We start from the raw sequence: 13,626 nt of genomic DNA on the forward strand, positions 1-13,626 counted from the left end.
AGAGAGATTAGGAGCACTGAACAGAGCATAGTATCAATCATATACAACACCCTCTAAGATGAAACAAATTCTGAGGGGAAATAAAGGGGAAAAAATCATATTGAAACACACAGAAAAATACATACAATAGCATAAGCAAATGTTCACATTCAGGAAAATGCATGCATTAGTATACAAAAGAGCCCAAAGCAGGGCAGAGCCAGGGGAATGACCAAGCTGAGAGCATAGTTAACAGGGATGCAGAACCAGTACAAGAGACCTGACGAGACCTAATAGCAGCAGGGTTGTAGGCAGATTTTGAAGAGCAGTAAGCTGGAAGGAAAGCTCGGTGGGCAGCAAGCCCTAAAGGAGTGGATGGGGCTTTGGCCCACAGCCAATGGAAGCAAGAAAGCAAAGTCTGAGCCAGGATAACACTTTGCCCCCCAAATTTAAAGTCAGTGGAGACAGAAGCAGAGGCAGAAGAGAAGCTGGGCTAGAGGCAGAGTCAGAGGGGAGCTGGGAATTGAGCCGGTAGGCATTTTAAATTTACTGGGGCAGAGTAGGAAGGTGGGGTCGGAAGATCAGCCAGGGAAATATATATTTTTATAATTAATGGCAGGCATAGAAAAATAATTTTGAAATTTGAACCAGGAGAACAGATGACAGTGGCATAGACGCAGCCCTAAGCTAGGGTAAACAGCGGGGCCAACAAGGGTAGAGCTAAGAACGGGGCTGAAGACCACAGAACAGTGGAAAAGCAGAGTTGGAGCTCCAAGCAAAAGCCCTTTTTTTATTTTCAAGGCCAGAGTAGTGGCCTAATTTTTTGTGGGGCTGGAAAACAATTGAATTTTTTTTTCGGGAGCTGGGGCCAAGGAGCAGGAGCAAACCACAATTTAAAAAAAAAGCTTTTCGTGTGTAACGAATAAATTTTGATTTTCAATGGCTGGGGACCAGGGCCTGAGGGCCGCGTAGCAACCCAATTCTATTTTTAGGAATTATTTTTTTCAAGAGGGGAGTAGGGCAGTTTTTGAAATCTAAGCCCTGATTTCCAGCCCAAAGTTTTGTGCCCAGTAAAGGGTGCTTTCCTGGATTCTCCGAAACTGGAATTCTCAACAGCACCATGACAGGAAGTATGCAAATACAGCATTACAGGCAAGCATTGACAGGATTTTGCCATTATACAATGTTGACGCAGGGTTTTGTCATAATAAGGGTTGACATAAAAAAGTGGGACTCAAAGGTACGCATAGTAAGTAAGGTTAATATGGGCAAGGTATGGTATTTTGCAAGGAAGTGGATCTGGTGTAGCACTCGTTACTGTATTATTTGGCTTGAATAGATTTCATAGAGATCTATTAATTGGGATATGGAAGTCCTGAGTATTGTTGAAGAAAGTATTTAAAAGCAAGGAACAGGTTTTTTAGAAGCCAGCAGGGACGATTAAGCGACAAGTTGTATCTGACAAATTAACAGCTCTGTGAGGACATAGCTGAATGTATTTACGTATATAGGAAATACAGTGGATGTGTGTACATAAATGTCTGAAAGGTGCTTTGTAAGGCGCCATTAGGAGTATTGATGATAAAGTCAAGGGATATGGTATTAAAGGGGAATGTGGTAATATGGCTAGGAAGTTACTTAAAGGATAGAAAACAGAGCAGTGGTTAATGTTTTTTGTACTGGAGGATATAAACAGGTGTCACCTAGGGATCAGAGTTGGGCCTATTGCTTTTCTCAATATAGGGTGTGGGATACAATATCAAAATTTTCAGAAGACAAAAATAGCAAACATAATTAAGTGTGAAGAGATCTACCCCATCTACTAACCTGTCTGTATCCTGAGTGATTTCAGGATACAGTCAGGTTAGTAAATGGGATAGATAGATTATCAGTTGAAATTTAATGCAGAGAAATGTGAGATGATAACATTTTGGGAGGAAGAATAAGAGGAGGAAATATACACTAAATGGTAACATTTAAAAAGGAAGACAGATGCAAAGGCTTTGGGGTTCAGATAAATAAAGCTTTAAACATAGGAAAACAAGTTGATAAAACTATACAAACAGATGGGATCCTAGGTTTTATAAATAAGTGAATCAAGTACAAAAGCAAATACTTAATGCTAAATCATAGAATCATGGAAACTTGCAGCACAGAAGGAGGCCATTCGTCCCGTGTTGCCTGTGCTGGCTCTTTGAAAGAGCAGTTGTGCTTAGTCCCACATCCCCACTTTTTGTCACGAGATAAATCATTAGTTGAGCCACCGTTGAAATTTTGTGTCCAGTTTGAACACCCTACTGTAGAAAGGATGTCTCGAGAGGTTGCAAAAGAGATTCACTGAGATGTTATCAGGGATGAGAGACTAGGTATCAGGAGACACCAAAGAAATTGGAGCTCTTTTCACTGCACCAGTGGATAAGAGGAGCTCTGATAGAGGTGTTCAAATTATGAAGATTTATGATGGGTAAATGGGGACCAACTATTTCAACTGGTTAGTGAATCGCTAAGTAGAGGGGATCAACTTAAGATCATCACCAAAAGAACAAAAGGAACGGTAGAGAATATTTTTTACTCAAAGGATTGTAAGGACATTGAATGTCCTACCAGAAACAATGGTAGATGCAGAATCTATTAAACCTTTTTAAATGCAAGTACATAAATATTTCAAAAATAAAAATTTTAAAGGACACAGGGAAAGAGCAAGGGAATGGAACTAAGTGGATAGCTCATTCAGACAGTTGGCAAAGGTGTGATAGGATAAATGGCCTTTTATGCTGTGAAATTCTACAGTCCTACGATTAAAAAGAGATAATGGATAGCGGTGAACGGTAAAATAGTGGAAGCAGCTGTGCGGGAACAAGGAGTTGATGGAAACAGATATATGGAAAAAAGTAGAGGGGAAGAAATGACTAAAGGGGGATGTGACAAAAATGTATTTTTGTCTGTATTGCATTAATAATTTGAATTCCGTTACTAGCAACAGTGACTGAGGGATTAGTAAACTCGGTTAGAAAATTGGCCAGTTTGATACTTTTTTGTTTGAACGGGCAAAGATCAATCAATTTGCATTTGTGTTATGGTTTCTATAAAACAAAGGTGATTTAAATATGTCAATGTAGATTAATTAGAGATATTAAGTTGTTCCTGTTTTATAGACTCAATGCTGATTGAGTGGAATGTTACATTTCAGTCATTGCAAATATACCAACGGGATGACAAAGAATGGCTAACCACTTAATTTGATGGCAAAACGTAGTAGTTTGTAAATGCATTTGTCTTTTACAACTTCAGAAGAATTGGAGTTATATTTCTGTGGTTAAGCTTGCCTCAGAAGTGAGTCAACAATCAGTCGCTCTGGCTATGGCTCACCATTGTAAGAAGTGAACCTCTGTTTTCAAGGTTCAGTGTATGTAGAGAGTCATAGAATCTTGCAGTTCAGGAGGCCATTCTGCTCCTGTGCCGGCTCTTTGAAAGAGCTATCCAATTAGTCCCACTCCCCTGTTCTTTCCCCCATCGACCCGCAAATTTTTCCTTTTCAAGTATATATCCAATTCCATTTTGAAAGTTACTATTGAATCTGTTTCCATCACCCTTTCTGGCAGTGCATTCCAAATCATGATAGCTCGCTGTGTAAAAATATTTCTCCTCATCTCCCCTCTGGTTCTTTTGCCAATTATCTTAATTCTGTGTCCTCTGGTTACCGACCCTCCTGCCAGTGGAAACAGTTTCTCCCCATTTACTCTATCAAAACTTAATAATTTTAAATACCTTTACTGTTTTGATATATTGAGAAGTCTCTACTAACTGTATGACATGCAATCTTAGTAGAGTCACAACTTCCTTTAGGTGAACTTCAGCAAGACCGAATCCATGGTTCTCAGCACTTGCCACAAACCCCACGCCCTTGATATTGACTACATCCCTTTCCCTGGCCTTTTTTTAAGTTTTAATATTTAACTTTTAATTTATAACAGTGTAGTCAACATGATTTTTAAACAAGGGCCAATAGATTGCACTCATAATTCATGCATAAATAGTCATGTGGTGCAGCACAAGGACAGTCTGGGGATATCAATAATTGAGAAAGTTAAACATTAATGAGATTCAGGAGTGTATGAGGGCAACCGTTTTACCGGCCTGCCCAATAACCCAAGGAATTGGCAACAAACCACACGAATAGTTGAAAAAAAAAAGAAAAATCACTTTAAACACATCAGATCTTGTAATTTACACTAGTTTGGTCCAAATAGGAATGACTAACACTCATCCTTCTATTCTAATGGCCGTCAATTTTGTGGGATGCAACTAGAGCTAGTAAGAAAGTCCACTCTTAAAAGTGTTATGTAGCATGTCTAATGGTGACTGCTTACATGATACCAGTACAGAACGCATACGTGATACATCCTTCACCTGCATGCTGGTTTTGGGATTTAAATCAAAGGCGTGCTACTCGCTCCCATTCTGTTCCAGGTGTATCTTCATTACAATCCTGGACAAAGCCTCTTCAGCAGCTCTGTTATTCTTTATTTTCTCCAACTGTTCATTCTGTCGAACATACCACTCTTCCGGTTCCTTTCTTGCCTTCTCTTTCCATTCCATTTCTGCTTTTCCAATAGCAGCATCAAGATCTTCCAGACGGGTTATCTGCTCTTCTCTCCACTTTCGAATGCTCTCAGATGCCTGGCTTAAGCGGTCCACTGGAGCTATTGCTGCATAACTGTCATTTGGACCATTTGACTCCTGATATACTTCTCCATTAACTGCAGCCAGGTCCTCTTCAAAACCATCTCCTACGCCGTCCGAGTGCAGCGGTAAGGCGGGTGGCACCTCCCCCCGTCCATGATGCTGAATCCCTCATCGTTCTCGATACCGGCGACCTTGCTCTCCTGCAAGGAAGGCGGCGGCCGAGTCCTCCTCGGCGCTGCCCATGGTGCCGTTGTCGGAGGAAAAGAAACCACTGTGGCAGAGCCACTGAGGGACTCTGAACAACTGTACATAATTCCCTTTAACGATGTGTTAGCTACAGACTAAATCTGTACCATTGTATATACTATTTGCATGTACAGTGCGCGGTCCCTTTAAGAGCGCGGGCAAACGCGATGACGTCATGCCGCTAATCACGTGATCACCCAAATGCGGGAAAAATGTCATGATGCCATCCACGGGACCGCCCTGGCTGTCCTCGTGGAGCCTCCGACCTGTTAAGACCTGTATTCATAGTTCTCTTGCATCAATCTGTTTAAACTAATTAGTTTGACATTAAAAACCTTTTCGATTGATTGCCTGTGTCGAACTCAATCTCTAGATAGGAATTTGACCGTTCCTACATTGGTGACCCCGACTTTTGTGAACGGATTTCGCAAAAGGAACACAGAATGGAGGCAAACGCCATTTCGTTGAAGCTGCCGCAGTTCTGGGAGCAACAAGCGACCTCGTGGTTCATCCAAGTTGAAGCCCAGTTCGCCCTGAGAGGCATCGTTGAGGATCAGACCCGATACTTATACGTGGTCTCCGCACTCGACGGCTCTACCGCCTCGCAGATTGTCAGTCTTCTCGGGAACCCCCCAGCGGATCGCAAGTATGAGACCCTCAAGGCGCGGTTGCTACAGGTTTTCGGGCTCACGAAATCAGAGCGCGTCCATCGGCTGCTCGCTATGTCCGGGATCGGGGACTCCAAACCTTCCGAGATGATGAGCCAAATGCTCACTCCTCGGCTCTGAACCGGAATGCTTTCTCTTCAGAGAGTTATTCCTCAGCCAATTACCGGAGCAAGTGCAAGCGGCCTTGGCGAGATCCGAGGTCGAAGACTGCGCAGCGCTCGCTGCCGAGGCAGACAAAATATTCGCTGTTATGCAACAGTACTGCGCTGCCACGAGGCGCCCATCCCCCACAGATGCCGCCCCAGCTCCTCAGCCCGCGGGGCTGTGCTTCTACCACGCGCGGTTTGGCGCGAAGGCGAGATGTTGCCGCCCTCCCTGCAGCTTCTCTGAAAAAAAAAACCAACTCCGTCCAATGCAGAACGGGTCTAACGGGTGCCCCGCGGCCGCGATGGCAATCGGGCAAGCTGCTCTTCATCACAGATACCCTGTGGTACCCCACTGGCCACAGGCTTCCAGTCACAAAAACAACCTTCGACCATCACCCTCTGCCTTCTGCCACTAAGCCAGTTTTGTATCCAATGTGCCAAGGCACCCTGGATTCCATGGGCTCTTACCTTCTTGACCAGTCTCCTGTGCGGGACTTTATCGAAGGCCTTACTGAAATCCATGTATACCACATCCACTGCGTTACCCTCATCCACACACCTAGTCACCCCCTCAAAAAATTCAATCAAATTAGTCAGACATGATCTTCCCTTGACAAAGCCATGTTGACTATTCCTGATTAATCCTTGCCTCTCCAAGTGGAGACAAATTTTGTCCCTCAGGATTTTTTCCAATAATTTTCCTACCACTGATGTTAGGCTCACTGGCCTGTAGTTCCCCGGTTTTTCCCTACTACCCTTCTTGAATAATGGTACTACATTAGCGGTTCTCCAGTCCTCTGGCACATCCCCTGTGGCCAGAGAGGTCCTGAATATATGTGTTAGAGCCCCCGCAATCTCCTCCTTTGCCTCACACAGCAGCCTGGGATACATTTCATCCGGGCCTGGGGATTTATCCATTTTTAGGCCAGCTAAAACCGCCAATACCTCCTCCCTCTCGATGTTAATATGTTCGAGCATATCACAGTCCCCCCGCCCTATTTCTATGTCTACATCGTCCTTCTCCATAGTGAAAACAGATGCAAAAAATTCATTTAGAACCCCTCCTACATCTTCCGGCTCCACACACAGATTGCCACTTTTGTCCCTAATGGGCCCTATTTTTTCCCTAGTTATCCTCTTCCCCTTAATATACTTATAAAACATCTTCGGATTTTCCTTTATTTTGCTCGCCAGTGTTATTTCATGGCCCCTCCTTGATCTCCTAATTTCTTTTTTAAGTATCCCCCTGCACTTTTTGTACTCCTCTAGGGCTTCCTCCGTCTTTAGCCTTTTGTATCTGCCAAAAGCCCTCCTTTTTTTCCTAATCCATTCTCGTATATCCCCTGACATCCAAGGTTCCCTCTGGTTTTTGGAACCACCCTTGACCTTTACGGGAACATGTTGCCATTGTATGATCTCAATCTCCCTTCTGAAAGCCTCCCATTGCTCCGATGCGGATTTTCCTACAAGTAGCTGATCCCAGTCCATTTTGGCCAGATCCTGCCTTATCCTATTAAAATCGGCCTTCCCCCAATTTAGAACCTTTATTTCCGGCCCATCCCTGTCCTTTTCCATGACCACCTTAAATCTCACCATATTATGGTCACTGTCACCAAAGTGCTCACCTACTAGCACTTTTTCCACTTGGCCGGCCACATTCCCTAGAATTAGGTCCAGTACCGCCCCCTCTCTTGTAGGACTTTCTACATGAGTGTCCGTATTTTGTTGACACAAATAAGCAAAATGGAGCCTCCTTCTGCACCCCCATTCATCTCCTCCCAACTCTGGTGGCTAATGCACCAGATAAGTCCCGCTTCCCTTCTTCACACACTCCCAGCACCAATGGCCCCAACTGCCACCTCTAAACTGGAGGCTGGAACTCTTACGAGAATGCGAATTCCCACCGTTCGTATAGAGGTGATAACCGGGATGAGTAGCGATGGGAGTGCGTGATGAGAAAGAGCAGGACCTGTCTGGTGCATTAGTCAATGGTGTTGAGTAGAAGTGGGTAGGAGAGTGAATGCAAAAGGACATGGTGCTAGGGAAACTGCAAGACAAGGATAAGGGAGAAGAGAATGAAAGAACCGTGCAAGTGGAGAGAATTCAGTGGGAATGGAGGGTGGAAAAAATGCAAGGAGCGGAATAAGGAGAGGATTCAAGGGAGGAGAAAATGTAAGAACAGGAAAGGAGGAGAGAATGTAGGGGAAGAGCAACGGGTGAGAGAATCCAAGGGAATGGCAAGTGGGGAAAGAATGTAGGAGGAAGGAACAGAGATAAGGGAAGGGAGAAGACAGAATGGGTAGGGGAGAGAATGTAATGAGGAAGAGGGAAGAGAGAATGCAAGGTGAGAGGAAAAATGAGGGGAAGGAAGAGAAAATTCAACGGCAGGAGTTGAGGGAGAGAATGGAAGGGAGGTAACATAATGCATGGCACTAGAAGAGAACAGAAAGTATGAAATAGGGAGGTGGCAGAATCTATGGGGAGGTTGGGGATAGAAAAAATGGCAAGGAAAAAATAAATTGGGGGTGAGCAGGGAATGGATGGCAGTGAAAGGGGGGGGCACTGAATGCAGTGAAGGAGAGAGGGAGCAGAAAATTAAAGAGAATAATAAAGGAGTTGATGGCATTGAAGGAGGAAAATGGATGCTAATGAAGGGGAGAGGGAAAGATGCAAAAGTGTGGAGGCAAGAGGAGGGAATCTGGGAATAGCACTGTAGAGTGTTAGAGCGGTGCTTTGGGATGGGGATTAGAACAGTGCCAGAATGACTGGGAGGAGGAAAAGTAACAGCTTGAACAGCAGAGTGTGGGAGAAAAGTACTGGATTGGGGCACTGGTCACCAGTCAGTTTTCCCCTCCCCTTCATGCTGGAATTCTTCCTCCCCATTCCCTTTCAGTTAATGCTGGCACTCTCTATCCTGTCCCACTTGCAGCTTCTGCCCCTGTCCCCCCTCCTTTCATTACTATCCATTTCCCTTTCCCTCTATTTTGATCCATTTATCCCATCTCATCACCACAGCTTTTTCCTTTATTTTTCTCCTTCATTCCTATTTTCTTCCCCCTTTCCTCAGTGCCATCCACTCCTCCCCTTGGAATGCATTCTGCCCCTTTCCCTTTCATCATCATGTATTCTGTGCCCCATCTATTCCCCTTGCATTTTCCCCTCATCATGAAATCGCTCTGTTCAATATGGCATCTATATCCCGCTCCCCCCACCCGTCTCATGGCTAGTTTTCTACATTACGACAGTGACTACACTTCAGAAGTACTTCATTGGCTGTAAAAAAAAAAGCTTTGAGACGTCGTGAGGTCGTGAAAAGCACTGTATAAATGCAAGTGTTTTTCTTTTAGTGCACAATCAACTCCCAGGGCTAATGGGGTGTTCTGCCACCTCTGTATACTACTGGTGGGGACTCATGTTCTGGTACAAGTTTCCACCTACAGTACACACAGGCAACACTCAGAGTCCCTAGTGCCACAGATTAAATGCAAGAGATTTAGGACAGAGAGCAGGAGAAAATTTTTACACAGAGGGCTGTGAAATAATGCATTTTACAATCAGAGTTCATGATTAAAGCAGAGACCATGCCAACATTTAAGAATAAATTAGGTGGGGTATTGAAGAAAAGGGTGATAAAGGGATATTGGAATAGGATAGGCATGTGGGATTAGGACTATACATCTGTGGAGGATAAAAACCATGTGAAGTATCTGAGCCAAATGGCCTGTTTCTAAGTTATAATTTCTATGCAAATCTATGTATATTACTAATTTCTGCCTAACCTCTTTACAGTGAGGGTGAATCAGCACTTAACCCATTAATTGTTAATGTGAAATTTCCCCTATAGCAATTCTCGGATTCTAAATCATCCCGTTTCTGGTTTGGGATTGGGCTGGAAATGCTGGCCTATTTGCAACTTTGACCAGCCAACCAATCAGAAGCAAAGCCAACAGCTCGGTTTGTGTAGAGGCTCCTCATTGGCTAAACAAGTAACAATCACAGATGTACATTACTGATTGAGAGAGGAATCTTTTCATAGCTCACGTTCAGGTTGATTGTTTTTTAATAGTGCCATTCAGGCCCTAAATAAGACCCGACTGGTGGATGAATTAGTTGTGGAAATAGAGGTAAACAAGTATAATTTGATTGGGATTACAGAAACGTGGCTGCAGGGTGGGCAAGGCTGGGAACTTAACATCCAGGGATATACAATATTTAGGAAGGATCGGCAAAAAGGTAGGGGAGGTGGGGTAGCATTGCTGGTAAAGGAGGGGATTAATGCAATGGAAAGGAAGGATATTAACTCGGATGAAACGGAATCTGTATGGGTAGAAATGAGAAATAGCAAGGGGAGGAAAACGTTAGTGGGTGTGATATATAGGCCTCCAAATAGTAATATGGAGGTGAGGGAAGGCATAAAAAGGGAAATTAGAGAAGCGTGCGATAAGAGCACAGCTGTCATCATGGGTGACTTTAATTTACATATTGATTGGACTACCCAAATTAGTAAAAATTCTGAGGAGGAGGAATTCCTGGAATGTTTTCGGGACGGTTATCTGGACCAATATGTCGAGGAGCCGACTCGAGATCAGGCCATTTTAGACTGGGTATTGTGCAATGAGAAGGGACTTATCAGCAATCTTCTTGTACGAGGCCCCTTGGGTCAGAGCGATCATAATATGATCGAGCTCTCAGTCGAGATGGAGAGTGAGGAAATTGAATCAGAGACTAAGGTCCAGAACTTAAATAAAGGGAATTACGAGGGTATGAGACGGGAATTGGGTAAGATTGATTGGGTGGTGTTTCTGGGGGGATTGACAGTGGAGAGACAATGGCAAGCATTCAAAGATAGAATGGAAGAATTCCAGAACATGTTTATACCGGTTTGGCATAAAAATAAACCTAAAAAGGTGACTCAACCGTGGATAACGAGGGAAATTAGGGACAGCATAAAATCAAAAAAAAGCACCAGACCGGAAGATTGGGGGCAGTACAGGATACAGCAAAAGAGGACAAAGGGATTAATCAGGAAGGGGAAAATAGAATACGAAAGTAAACTTGCAGCAAACATAAAGACAGACTGCAAGAGCTTTTATCGGTATATCAGGAGGAAAAGACTGGTAAAATCCCAAGTCGGTCCCTTGCAGTCCGATTCGGGAGAATATATAATGGAGAATAAGGAAATGGCAGACCAATTAAACTCATACTTTGGTTCTGTATTCACAAAGGAGGACACAAATAACCTCCCAGGAATATCGGCAAACATAGGGACTAATGAGAGGGAGGAGCTGACAGAAATTAGTATCTCTAGGGATATGGTGTTGGGTAAGTTGAGGGGACTGAAGGCCGACAAATCCCCGGGGCCTGATAAACTACATCCTAGGGTACTTAAGGAGGTGGCCCTGGAGATAGCAGATGCTCTAAGGATCATCTTCCGGAACTCCATTGACTCGGGAACAGTACCCGTGGATTGGAGGGTAGCTAATGTTACCCCAATATTTAAAAAGGGGGGTAGAGAGAAAGCAGGGAATTATAGACCAGTAAGCCTTACATCGGTTGTGGGCAAAATGCTAGAGTCCATTATTAAGGATAAAATAGCGGAGCACTTGACAAATGGGGAAAGGATCGGACAGAGTCAACATGGATTTACAAAGGGTAAATCGTGTTTGACTAATCTGCTGGAATTTTTTGAGGAAGTAACTGGTAAAATAGATGGGGGAGAGCCAGTGGATGTGGTGTACCTTGACTTCCAGAAAGCCTTCGATAAGGTTCCACACAAAAGATTATCATGCAAAATTAAGGCTCATGGAATTGGGGGCAAAGTATTAACGTGGATAGAGAACTGGCTGGCGGATAGAAAACAGAGAGTTGGAATAAACGGCTCGTTTTCGGAGTGGCAGGCAGTGACCAGCGGGGTGCCGCAAGGATCTGTCCTGGGACCCCAGCTGTTCACAATATATATAAATGATCTGGATCAGGGAATTGGATGCAATATTTCCAAATTCGCTGACGACACTAAACTAGGAGGAGGGGTGGGCTCTGATGAGGATGTCAGGAGGCTACAGTGCGATTTGGACAGGTTGGGGGAATGGGCGGATACGTGGCAGATGCACTATAATGTGGATAAATGCGAGGTTATCCACTTTGGGGGTAAAAACAGGAGGGTAGATTATTATCTAAATGGCAATAGATTGGGAGATGGGGAAGTGCAGAGGGACCTGGGTGTTCTTGTGCACCAGTCACTGAAGGAGAGCATGCAGGTGCAACAGGCGATTAAGAAGGCAAATGGTATGTTGGCCTTCATATCAAGGGGGTTCGAGTATAGGAATAGGGATACCTTACTACAGCTGTACAAGGTGCTGGTGAGACCGCATCTGGAGTATTGTGTACAGTTTTGGTCGCCCCATCTGCGGAAGGATGTTCTTGCCATGGAAAGAGAGCAACGGCGATTCACCAGGCTGATACCTGGAATGACGGGAATCACCTACGAAGAGAGATTAAATAGTTTGGGCTTGTACTCACTGGAGTTTAGAAGATTGAGAGGGGATCTCATCGAAACATATAAAATTATGGCAGGCCTGGACAGGCTGAATTCAGAGAGAATGTTTCCAATGGCCGGGGAGCACAGAACCAGGGGCCACAGTCTAAAAATAGCGGGCAAATCATTTAAAACAGAGATGAGGAAGAATTTCTTCACTCAAAGAGTGGTGAGCCTGTGGAATTCCCTGCCACAGAGGGCTGTGAAGGCTAATTCAATAAATATTTTCAAGAGAGAATTGGATATATTTCTGAAGGCTAAGGGGATTAAGGGTTACGGAGAAAAGGCGGGGACCGGGTACTGAACTGGTAAGATCAGCTATGATCTCAGACGAAGATCAGCCATGATCTCATTGAATGGCGGAGCAGGCTCGAAGGGCCGAATGGCCTACTCCTGTTCCTATCTCTATGTTTCTATGTAATATGCAGACACATTTAAAGCTGTTGGGTTCTGTGTACCCTCCCAGTGGTTATAAATCATTAGGTGAGAAAGTGTTGGCAGCAGCAACATCGAGTCTGGGAGTCACTGAACTTTACCCTCCTCTTGTAGACCAGAGTATATCTCACTCAAGCCTGTTTTATATAACTCTCTAACACTGGCAGTTAATTGGTCATTGACTGAAAAAAACACTTCTGTTTATACAGCACTTTATTGCATTGAAATGTCTCAGTGCTTCACACAATCAAATTATTTGGACGATGTTATGTAGGTAAATTAACTCTTCAGTGCAGTATTTTTGGGGGGCTGCATTGCTATCTTTCAAATGGGACATCAAACTGAGAACCCGGATTGCCTGTTGAAAAGGATGTTGAAGATCCAGTGGCACTACTGGAAGAAGAGCAGGGTGTTCGCTCGGTGCCCTGACCAACAAATATTCCTCCCTCAACTATCATCACCAAAAACAGATGAACTGGTCATTCGCCTTATTTGCTCTTTGCGGAACCTTGCAGTGTGCTCTGCCTACCTCTTACATTAGATGAACAAAGATATTTCCTGAAGGCAGAAAGGGAAAGGGCTCCACTGGGATGAAAATATGAACATACATGTTAAAATGGTGCTCAGAGGGTAGGAAAATGCACCAAACAGATGTCAAAAATCAATATTTCCTGGGAGAGCATAGCCTCAGAACCCCTTCCCACCTCCCGAAACAAATTTTGCACAATTATTTTACTGTAATTAATTACTTTTTAAGTGTTGTCATTTGTTTTGTAGGCAAATGTAGCAGTCAATTTGAACACAAAGGTCCCACAAAACAGCAATTAGATGATGGCTGAACTTGTTCTCACATTGAACAACTTCTCCTTTAACTCCACTCATTTCCTCCAAATCAAAGGTGTTGCTATGGGTACCCGCATGGGTCCTAACT

General features: G+C 44.0%; 1 protein-coding gene and 1 pseudogene across 2 annotated transcripts in view; both read right to left on the bottom strand.

Annotated features, from left to right (window-relative positions):
• LOC147108359 (E3 SUMO-protein ligase PIAS4-like) overlaps positions 1 to 13,626 on the bottom strand; it is a 119,025-nt gene that overhangs the window by 75,588 nt on the left and 29,811 nt on the right. The gene's annotated exons all lie outside the window — the stretch shown is intronic.
• Positions 2 to 13,626, bottom strand: part of LOC147108361 (clathrin light chain B pseudogene) — a 36,621-nt pseudogene continuing 22,996 nt past the window's right edge.

Source organism: Somniosus microcephalus, chromosome 13, assembly GCF_052327205.1.
Source record: "Somniosus microcephalus isolate GS21.2 chromosome 13, FLI_Smic_1.0, whole genome shotgun sequence".
Taxonomy (NCBI): Eukaryota; Metazoa; Chordata; class Chondrichthyes; order Squaliformes; family Somniosidae; genus Somniosus; species Somniosus microcephalus.